This window comes from Triticum aestivum, chromosome 3B (genome assembly GCF_018294505.1).
Source record: "Triticum aestivum cultivar Chinese Spring chromosome 3B, IWGSC CS RefSeq v2.1, whole genome shotgun sequence".
NCBI classification, from domain to species: domain Eukaryota; kingdom Viridiplantae; phylum Streptophyta; class Magnoliopsida; order Poales; family Poaceae; genus Triticum; species Triticum aestivum.
In genome coordinates this window covers 170,795,540-170,806,369 of record NC_057801.1, presented here as the reverse complement: position 1 = coordinate 170,806,369, position 10,830 = coordinate 170,795,540, and positions in this window count along the sequence as shown.

The window sequence follows — 10,830 nt, the reverse complement described above, 5'->3', positions numbered from 1 at the left end:
TGGCGATAATGCGCCCTTTTGTTTCGGACTCATGTTGTATTCGGGACCGGATTGTCCCAGAATTTATTTTCTTTTTTCCGAACACTTTCAGTCGCACAGTACTTTCGTACTATGGATGTCAAGTCGGTGAATCGTGTAATTTCGCAGCGACTTATGGCGTTGAGGATTCTGATGTCCGTGCAGTTGTTACAGAAGAGTGAAATTGCTTCTTTCTCACGGCAGTCCTTTATCCTGTTCATAACCTGGAGGAATCTAGCCCAGTAGTGGTGTACTGTTTCCCCGGGCTCTTGCCGTATTTGGGATAAATCCCGCATAGTTGGGTGGGGCGGGTGGATTTAAATCTGGAACCTTGCCCGATGTAAGATTCAGGGGCCAAGAGGTTTCCGAATTTGGAAGCTTGCTTTCTTGGACATTATTCAATGAATCAGGCCTGCTGCCTGACTTTAGGATCAGGGTTTGGGCGACATCCTCCCCTCCGCGGGTGTCCGTCTTGGAGGGATCAGGAATCCGGACACATCTGGTCCTTGGGGCAGGCGGAGACTCGTCACATTGTTCTTACACCACTTCGACGTGATGGGTGACCTGGGGAGAGTCGATTTCTCTCTGATCGGGCTTAAGCCCAATCTGGCCGTAGTCTGTAGCGACTCCCAAGGCCACAATGCGATCCAAGAGCTCATTTAGGGAGAGGAGCTCCATTGGATCTAACTGCTCGGCAAGGTCCGAGCTGATGTGAAGATTGCTTTCGATGGCCCGAGAGGTCATCGTCGGCGCGGCGGCCGAACAGGCGGTCATCAAAAACCTGCCTAGCCGGAGAGTTTGGCCGACAGCCAAAGCTCCTTTAGCAACGGCGCCGTCTTTAAAGACAGGATGCGCCATCCTTCCTGACGGTGACGACACAGTGGAACTCTCAATGAATGCACCAATGTCGCTGTCAAAAACGGCGGATCTCGGGTAGGGGGTCCCGAACTATGCGTCTAGGCGGATGGTAACAGGAGACAAGGGACACGATGTTTTTACCCAGGTTCGGGCCCTTTCGATGGAGGTAAAACCCTACTCCTGCTTGATTAATATTGATGATATGGGTAGTACAAGAGTAGATCTACCACGAGATCGGAGTGGCTAAACCCTAGAAGCTAGCCTATGGTATGATTGTTGTTTGTCCTATGGACTAAAACTCTCCAGTTTATATAGACATCAGAGAGGGCTAGGGTTACACAGAGTCGGTTACAATGGGAGGAGATCTTCATATCGTATCGCCAAGCTTGCCTTCCACGCCAAGGAAAGTCCCATCCGGACACGGGACGGAGTCTTCAATCTTGTATCTTCATAGCTCGGGAGTCCGGCCAAAGGTCTTAGTCTGGCCATCCGGACACCCCCTAATCCAGGACTCCCTCAACGGTCTTCTGAGTTAAATCTCAGCCTCCCTAACCAGACGTACAGTTGTCACAACAACAGGAACTGGTCGAACAAACCCCTGTCCTCCTGAAGCTATTGGTTCTATCTCTCACTTCTCTTTACTTACAGTTTTTCTTATGAAGTCATTGCCTGCTTGCATTATCTGTTTGACTTCACTGTGTGACTACTTGTCCTGATTGGCTTCATACTATCTTCCATTCTGATCTTTACTACCTATATGCAAATAGTCTTCGTGCTTTAACTTCATTGAATACTTGACTATGGCTTGCTTAGTGTAGTCTACCTTCCGCTGCATACGAATAGTGTCGTTTCTGTTGTTTGTCTTCGAAACTCCCATGTTTTGAAGACTTCCATAAAAATCGCCTATTCACCCCCCTCTAGTCGATAAATAGCCCTTTCAATTGTTATCAAAGCAAGGTACTCCCTTGTTCTGTGTGATTCAATTTAACCACCTGGAGTTTTAGCTATGTTGACTGCAGGGATAATCAAAGTCTTCGGTGTGTGCCCCATCTTCGATGGCACTGAATATCCATACTGGAAGAATAGGATGCGCATGCATCTTGAAGCCATTGATGTCGATCTGTGGTATGTCGTCAAGAATGGTGTTCCCAAGACTGGTGAAGGTGTCACCCCTGCTGATGTCAAGAAGTTCATTCAACTGGACTCTACAACCAAGAACATCATTTGTGGCCATCTGACCAAAGGGTAGTATGGTCATGTGAGCGCTGTGGAAACATCGAAGCTAGTCTGGGACTGGCTCTCCAAGGTCAATGAAGGCGTGTCAACTCAGCGAGATCAACGAATCAGTACTCTTTGCAACCGCTTCAAGAGACGAGACAATGAGAACGTTCAGCTCACATTTGATCGCCTCACTGATATCACAAATGAGCTCCAAGCACTCGGTGCAACTGACATTACGAAGCATGAAATAGTGAAGACACTGTTGAGATCTCTTGACAGCTCATTTGACACCTTAGCCCTAATGATACAAGAACGTCCTGATTTCAAGACACTCGATCCGTCAGACATACTTGAGAAGCTCAACACACATGAGTACCAGCTATCTGAGAAACGAGATATCTATGGCCCCAACTATGGCCGAACTTGCGCTTTGAAGGCAAAGGCTGCCGCTTCCTCATCTGAAGAAGAATATGACTACAGTTCCGGTGATCCTGAAGACATTGGAAAGGAGCTTGCTATGCTTGTGAAGAAGTTCCAGAAATTCACTAAGAAGAAAAGCTTCGGAAAATCTTCACGATCCAGCTCAAGGAATGATGAAGCTTCCACCCATGACAGCAAGAAAAGAACATGTCACAAGTGCAAGAAACCTGGCCACTACATCTCTGAATGTCCATAGTGGGACAATGAGAAGAAGAAGAAGAAGAAGAGCAAAGAATATGATTCAGATGACAAGAAAAAGAAGAAATCCTCAGAGTCTTCTTCCAAGTCTTCATCACACAAGAAGAGCTCATCAGGCAAGGCACGTGCTTTTGTTGGCTAGGAGAAGGATTCAGAGGAGGAGTCTTCTTCTGAGGAGGCGGTGGTGGAGTCTGAGGAGGAGTCCGACTCTGGTGTCGCAAGTCTGGCTCTAGCTACAGCTTACGTAGCCAAGTCCATCTTCAACACTGAACACAATGGCTCCGTCACCAACGCTGATGACGAGAACGACTCGGCTCCCACCTACCGCTTCATGGCACGTGGTGCCAAGGTAAACTCACGCGATGCTTACTTTCAAACATCAAGTGAAGATGACTCTGATGGTGAATCCAAACCTAGTTACAAAAAAACTTGCTAAAATTGCAACTAAACAACAAAAAGCTATGGAACATATTCAAAAATTGTTAGACAAAAGCGATGACATGTTGGATGCGAAAATGACTAAGACACAGTCCTTAATTGAAGACATAAAAAATCTTCACGTTAAGTACCAGGAACTTGAAGGTCGACATGAGACGCTCTCCACCTCTCATGAAAAGCTTTCCTATGATTATCTTCAAAGGAAGCAGGAGCTTGAGAAATTGAGATCGGATCATGAAGATCTTCAAAAAGAAAACGAGTCACTCCGCGCTCAATAGACCAGTCCGCTCAGGAAGGATTTGAACCACCATGTTTAAAATGCATTGAGCGTGATAACGCCTCCTCTGTTGCTGAATGTTCTACTGCTACTACTGTTGAATTATCTTCAACTGCTGATGTGGTAACTAACCCCTCTGTTGAGGATGCCACTACTATTGCTGATGAGAATGCCAGGTTGAAGACACTGCTTGAGATAGGGATGTACAAAAGTCTCAAAGGGCATCAGACATTATGTGGTGTCCTCAAAAAGTAGATTCTGAATTGAAACCCTAGAAAAGAGGGTGTTGGGTTTGAGAGAAAAATGAATGTTGATGGGTCGTATTGGAAGCCTGAGCAGTACCCCAAAACCACCTGGGTTGCTGCAAAGGAACCTTAAGTAGATCCATCCACCTTATCTGGCTTCACTTGTGCTAACCCTATTATCATTGATGAATCATTTGATGCAAACTATGAATTGTTTAAGAATCAGAATGGCGTAGTGTTTGCCAGGTATATTGGTACTAACTGCAGGAATGGGCCACCTATGAAGAAGATATGGGTACCCAAAAGTTGTCTTGAGAATCTTCCCGTGAATGTCATCGTGACACCACCTGTGAAGAAGACAAACCCCATACCAAAGGCTTCATATGGTCCAAAAGCTTCATACAAACCGAGGACTCATCTAAGTCACCCTAGCGTTAATGTTTTGCAGGGAAATCGTACTCAGACCCATGAATATGAGCGTGTTTCAGTAAACCGCTATCTTCATAGAACTAAGAACTTTTCTGCTTATTCATATGAGTATTATTCATCCCCTGCAATGCTATTTACTAGGGCTCCGAAGCCTAAGTTCTCAGATGCTGCACTTAGACTCATAGCTTCTAAGCCACCCCTAAAAATGTGGGTGGTTAAGAAAACCTAACTCTCTTTTGCAGGAAAAGGTCTCCAGCCGAAAATCAAAGGCGTCCAAAGCTTATGCTGGAGATCTTAAAAATCTTATAGGGCGCAAGATAAAATGCCCGAATGGTCTTACTATGTATTTCGCTCCGGATTTCCTTGACACTCATCCAATTTATCCTAACCAAGACCTGAATTTTCATGTTCCACTTGTTCGTCAAATGTTTTTGCTTCACAACTCGCTTGGTGAAGCCTATCCCCCAAACTGCACTGTAGGCTACGACACCTCGTGCTTCAGAATGGATTATGGACAGTGGATGCACTAATCACATGACTGGCGATCGAAGTCTTCTGATGGATTCAACGTTGCGTCCATCAGACAAAAGCCACATCACATTTGCTGACACTGGTAAAAGCAAGGTATTGGTTCTAGGTAGAGTTGCAATATCAAGGGATCAGCACATGGATAAAGTTATGCTTGTTGAATCCCTTGGTTTCAACTTAATGTCTATCTCGATGCCTTGTGACTTATACATGATTGTGCTATTTGGGAAATATCACTGCCTTGTACTGATGGAATCTAACAAGTCTCTAGTCTTTGAAGGATATCGAAAAGGTGATCTGTATATGGTAGATTTCTCACCAGGTCCACAGATGGCCGTATGTCTTCTAGCAAAAGCTTCAGAATGCTAGCTTTGGCATCGAAGGCTAGGACATGCTGGCATGAGGAGCTTGCACACTCTCGCGAAAAAGAAACATGTTGTGGGCATTGAAGGCGTCAAGTTCAAGAAGGATCATTTGTGTGGCATCTGCGAAGCCTGGAAGATGACAAGAGCCAAGCATCCCTTGAAGACAATCATGACCACGTCTAAACCCTTCGAGCTGCTGCACATTGACTTATTTGGCCCTGCTGACTATTCCACTCTCAATGCTACTGCTTGCCTCTATGGCTTCGTCATTGTTGATGATTACTCTCGATACACTTGGGTGCATATAATGCTCCACAAGACTGAAGTGCAGGATGTCTTCAGACGCTTAGCCAACCGTGCCATGACGAACTATGGTGTCAAGATCAAGCACATCAGAAGCGACAACGGCACTGAGTTCAAGTACACCGGCCTCGACCTCTACCTGGATACCATGGGTATCACTCATGAGTTCTCTGCTCCATACACACCTCAGCAGAATGGCATCACCGAGCGCAAGAACAAAACTCTTATTGAGATGGCCCGAACGATGCTTGATGAGTACAAGACTCCACGAAAGTTCTGGCCTGAAGCCATTGATACTACTTGTCACACCATCAACCGCGTTTATCTTCACAAGCTTCTGAAGAAAACATCCTATGATCTCCTAACTGGCAAGAAACGCAATGTAAGCTACTTCAGAGTATTTGGTGCTAGGTGCTGGATCAAGGATCCTCATCACACTTCAAAATTTGCACCGAAAGCACATGAAGGTTTTATGCTTGGTTACGGAAAGGATTCACACTCCTACAGAGTCTTCAACCTCTTTCACTATAAAGTGGTTGAAACTGTGGATGTGCGGTTCGATGAGACTAACGGCTCGCAAAGAGAGCACCTGCCAAATGTGCTAGATGAGTTATCCCCTAGCGAGTCAATCAAGCAAATGGGAATTGGCAAAATCATACCCTCTGAGAATCGGGCTGAAGAATAACTGATCATTTCTGCACCTGATCAACCTGAAGACAATGCTCAGCCTGAAGATAATCCTCCAAATGATGTCATTGATCAGAATGAATAGAATCTTCGTCCTGCTCACCCTTGTGTTGCAAATGAAGTACAGATTGATAAGATGATCGATAGCCTCAATGAACCTGGTCCACTCACTCGTTCAAGAGCCACACAAAGAGCAACACAACTCACTAATTTCTGTGGAGACTTTGCATTCGTCTCAATATCAGAACCCAAGAAAGTCATTGAAGCCTTTATGGAACTTGAATGGATTCAAGCAATGCAACAAGAACTTCAACAGTTTGAGTTGAAAAATGTGTGGGAACTGGTCAAGCGTCCTGATCCTCGGAAGCACAATATCATTGGCACCAAATGGATATATGGCAACGAGCAAGATGAACATGGTCAAGTGGTCAAAAACAAAGCTCGTCTAGTTGCTCAAGGCTACACTCAAGTGGAAGGGATTGACTTTGATGAAACTTTTGCTCCTATGGCAAGGCTTGAAGCCATTCGCATACTGCTAGCCTATGCAAATCATCACAACATTCTCCTTTCTAAATGGATGTGAAGAGTGATTTTCTCAATGGAAAGATAGAAGAAGAAGTATATGTTGCACAACCTCCTGGCTTTGAAGATCCAAAACATCCTGATATGGTGTACAAGCTCAACAAGGCACTGTATGGCCTCAAACAAGCCCCTCGCGCTTGGTATGATATGCTCAAAGACTTCCTGAAGAGCAAAGGCTTCAAACCCGGTTCACTGGATCCTACCCTCTTCACGAAGACTTATGACAGTGAACTGTTTGTGTGCCAAATATATGTGGATGACATTATCTTCGGCTGCACCAACAAGAAATACAGTGATGAGTTTGGTCATATGATGCAAGAGCAATATCAGATGTCCATGATGGGTGAACTAAAGTTCTTTCTGGGTCTCCAAATCCGTCAGCAACGCAACGGCATCTTTATTTCTCAAGAAAAATATCTCAAAGATTGGCTGAAGAAGTTTGGAATGCAAGACTGCAAAGGATACACAACGCCAATGCCAACCAAAAGTCATATGGGTCCCGACGACAATGGTAAAGAATTCGACAAAAAGGTATACCGCTCCATGATTGGTTCTTTGATTTATTGGGTCTAGGTAGAGTTGCAATATCAAGGGATCAACACATGGATAAAGTGATGCTTGTTGAATCCCTTGGTTTCAACTTAATGTCTGTCTCAATGCTTTGTGACTTAAACATGATTGTGCTATTTGGAAAATATCGCTTCCTTGTACTGATGGAATCTGACAAGTCTCTAGTCTTTGAAGGGTATCGAAAAGATGATCTGTATATGGTAGATTTCTCATCAGGACCACAGATGGCCGTATGTCTTCTACCAAAAGCTTCAGAATGATGGCTTTGGCATTAAAGGCTAGGGCATGCTGGAATGAGGAACTTGTACACTCTCGCTAAGAAGAAGCATGTCGTGGGCATTGAAGGCGTCAAGTTCAAGAAGGATCATCTCTGTGGTGCCTACGAAGCTGGAAAGATGACATGAGCCAAGCATCCCTCGAAGACAATCATGACTACATCTCAACCCTTCGAGCTGCTGCACATGGACTTATTTGGCCCTACTCACTACTCTACTCTCAATGCTACTGCTTGCCTCTATGGCTTCGTCATTGTTGATGATTACTCTCGATATACTTGGGTGCATATAATCCTCTACAAGACTTAAGTGTAGGATGTCTTCAGATGCTTTGCCAACCGTGCCATGATGAACTATGGCGTCAAGATCAAGCACATCAGAAGCAACAACGACACTGAGTTCAAGAATAGTGGTCTCGATCTCTACATGGATACCATGGGTGTCACTCATGAGTTCTCTGCTCCTTATACACCTCAGCAGAATGGCATCACGGAGCGCAAGAACAGAAATCTTATTGAGATACCCGAACGATGCTTGATGAGTACAAGATTCCACGGAAGTTCTGGCCTGAAGCCATTGACACTGCATGCCACGTCATCAGCCGTGTTTATCTTCACAAGCTTCTGAAGAAAACCTCCTATGAGCTCCTAACTGGTAAGAAGCCAAACGTAAGTTACCTCAGAGTATTTGGTGCTAAGTGCTGGATCAAGGATCCACATCACACTTAAAAATTTGCACCGAAAGCACATGAAGGTTTTATGCTTGGTTACGGAAAGGATTCGCACTCCTACAGTGTCTTCAACCTCTTTCACTATAAAGTGGTTGAAACTGTGGATGTGCAGTTTGACGAGACTAACGGCTCGCAAAGAGAGCACCTGCCAAATGTGCTAGATGAATTACCCCCTAGTGAGTCAATCAAGCAAATGGGAATTGGAGAGATCATACCCTCTGAGAATCAAACTGAAGAAGAATTGATCATTTCTGCATCTAATCAACCTGAAGACAATGCTCAACCTGAAGATAATGCCCCAAATGATGACATTGATCAGAATGAGCAAAATCTTCGTCCTGTTCATCCTCGTGTTGCAAATGAAGTACATATTGAGAAGATAATCGACAACCTCAATCCACCTAGTCCACTCACTCGTTCAAGAGCTACACAAAGAGCAACACAACTAACCAATTTATGTGGGCATTTTGCATTCGTATCAATCTCAGAACCCAAGATAGTCACTGAAGCCTTCATGGAACCTGAATGGATTAAAGCTATGCAAGAAGAGCTTCAACAGTTTGAGCTGAACAATGTGTGGGAACTGGTCAAGCGTCCTGATCCCTGGAAGCACAATATCATTGTCACCAAATGGATATATCGCAACAAGCAAGATGAGCATGGTCAAGTAGTCAGAAACAAAGCTCGTCTCATTGCACAAGGGTACACTCAAGTGGAAGGAATTGACTTCGATGAAACATTTTCTCCGGTCGCAAGGCTTGAAGCCATTCGCATATTGCTTGCCTATGAAAATCATCGCAACATCCTTCTGTATCAAATAGATGTGAAGAGTGCTTTTCTCAATGGGAAGATAGAAGAAGAAGTATATGTTGCACAACCTCCTGGCTTTGAAGATCCAAAACATCCTGATATGTTATACAAGCTCAACAAGGCACTGTATGGCCTCAAACAAGCCCCTCCTGCTTCGTATGACACGCTCAAAGATTTCCTGAAGAGCAAAGGCTTCAAACCTGGTTGTAACATCCCAAAATTCTAAATTTTGGAATGTTATATTAAATAGATAGATTTGATTGTTTGTTTGATTGTTGTGTGATTGATTGACTGAAAGTGAGTGAATTCGAAACTTTTGAAAGTTAAATGAGAGGGAATAAAAGGACTTTCCCAAACTTCCATTTTTGCATTTTGATCTCCATGAAATCAAATTCTTTTCACCACAAAACCCTGGAGAGAAGATGACATGACTTCTTCCATTTATTTAAATGACCAGGGGTGTTGAAAATAATTGAATTTCATTTGGAAAATATTTCCAACCAAGGAACTTTATGCAACTCAATGATTTTCACGAGCGAAGATAAAATGACTTCTTCAAAACATATGAAATATGAGTTGGGAGTTTCAAAGAATTAAATTCAAAGCTATTTTGAATTTATTTTCAATTTGGAGTTATTTGAGTTTTATTCAATTTATTTTTCTCCAAAACATAAAATATATGGAAATTAGTGTAACATGATTCCATACATCAGAAAATTGGAGAGAAATAAATTTGAATTAATTTTGGTATTTTTAAATTATTTTTTAGTGGATTTATTAGAGCAGTAGCACCGTTTGAATTATTTGAATTTTTGTAGATTTTAGTTAAAGCTAGAATAATGTTCATGTTGTATAAAATATTTTTCTGCAAATTTTGATATATTATATGCCTATATAATATTTTTATTTTCCTTTGCTTTATTTGTTTTGTATCTCTATTAAAAAAAACTTCTCTCCTGACCGAACTGGGCCGGCCCAGCTCAGCCAGGCCGCGGCCCAGTGCCCCGTCGCCCCCGAACCGCCCGAGTGGGAGACCGCCGCCCGCACGACAGCCGCCGCCGCCTCGACGTCTGTGCCGCCTCCGGACTCCCCTGCCCCCTCGCGCACGCCAGCCGCCACCGCCCCTCCCACCTTTATAAGCGGAGCGCCCCGGGCCCTCTCTCTCCTCCTCTCCTGTCGCGACTCACCGGAGACGCCGACACATCTCACCGGAGCCGCCGCCGCCCGCTCCGTCCCTTCACCGTGGACCGCCGCCGACGCCGCCATCCTCCCCGCCTCGACGCGCCGCCCCTTCCCGGCCACTCCGCCGTCGCCTCCGACGCTCGGAGCTGTCGCCCCGTTCCTCGCCGACGCCCGTCGCCGCGGGAAGCCGCCGGAGTTCTGCCACTGGTTTTCCGACGGAAAACCGCCCCAACCGATAAAACCCTAGTTCGGTTTTATTTCGGTTCTTTTCGGTTAAGTTAGGTCTAGATCGTTTTTTAGTTAGATTTATTTTATGGACGTTCATTAGTTAGGGTTCTGTAGTGAACGAGTTCGTCGGATTAGGCTTTGTAACGAACGTTCGTTCTGTAGATTTTTTCCTTTTTCTTTTTAATTTTCGGTCAGGGACCCATCCATGAATATTATGTTTATAGATTAGTCCCTGTACTTGAATCGAACACAATGTTTCGCTCGTTAGTCCAAATCCAATGAAACCAATGCCTACTTCTTCGTTATGATCCCCTCTATCCAGTAAAATAACTTAGACATGTTTTCGAAAGTTTAAAATTTGTTTTTCAAACAGTTTAGTAATTGAACTTCGTTTGATCGTAACTTG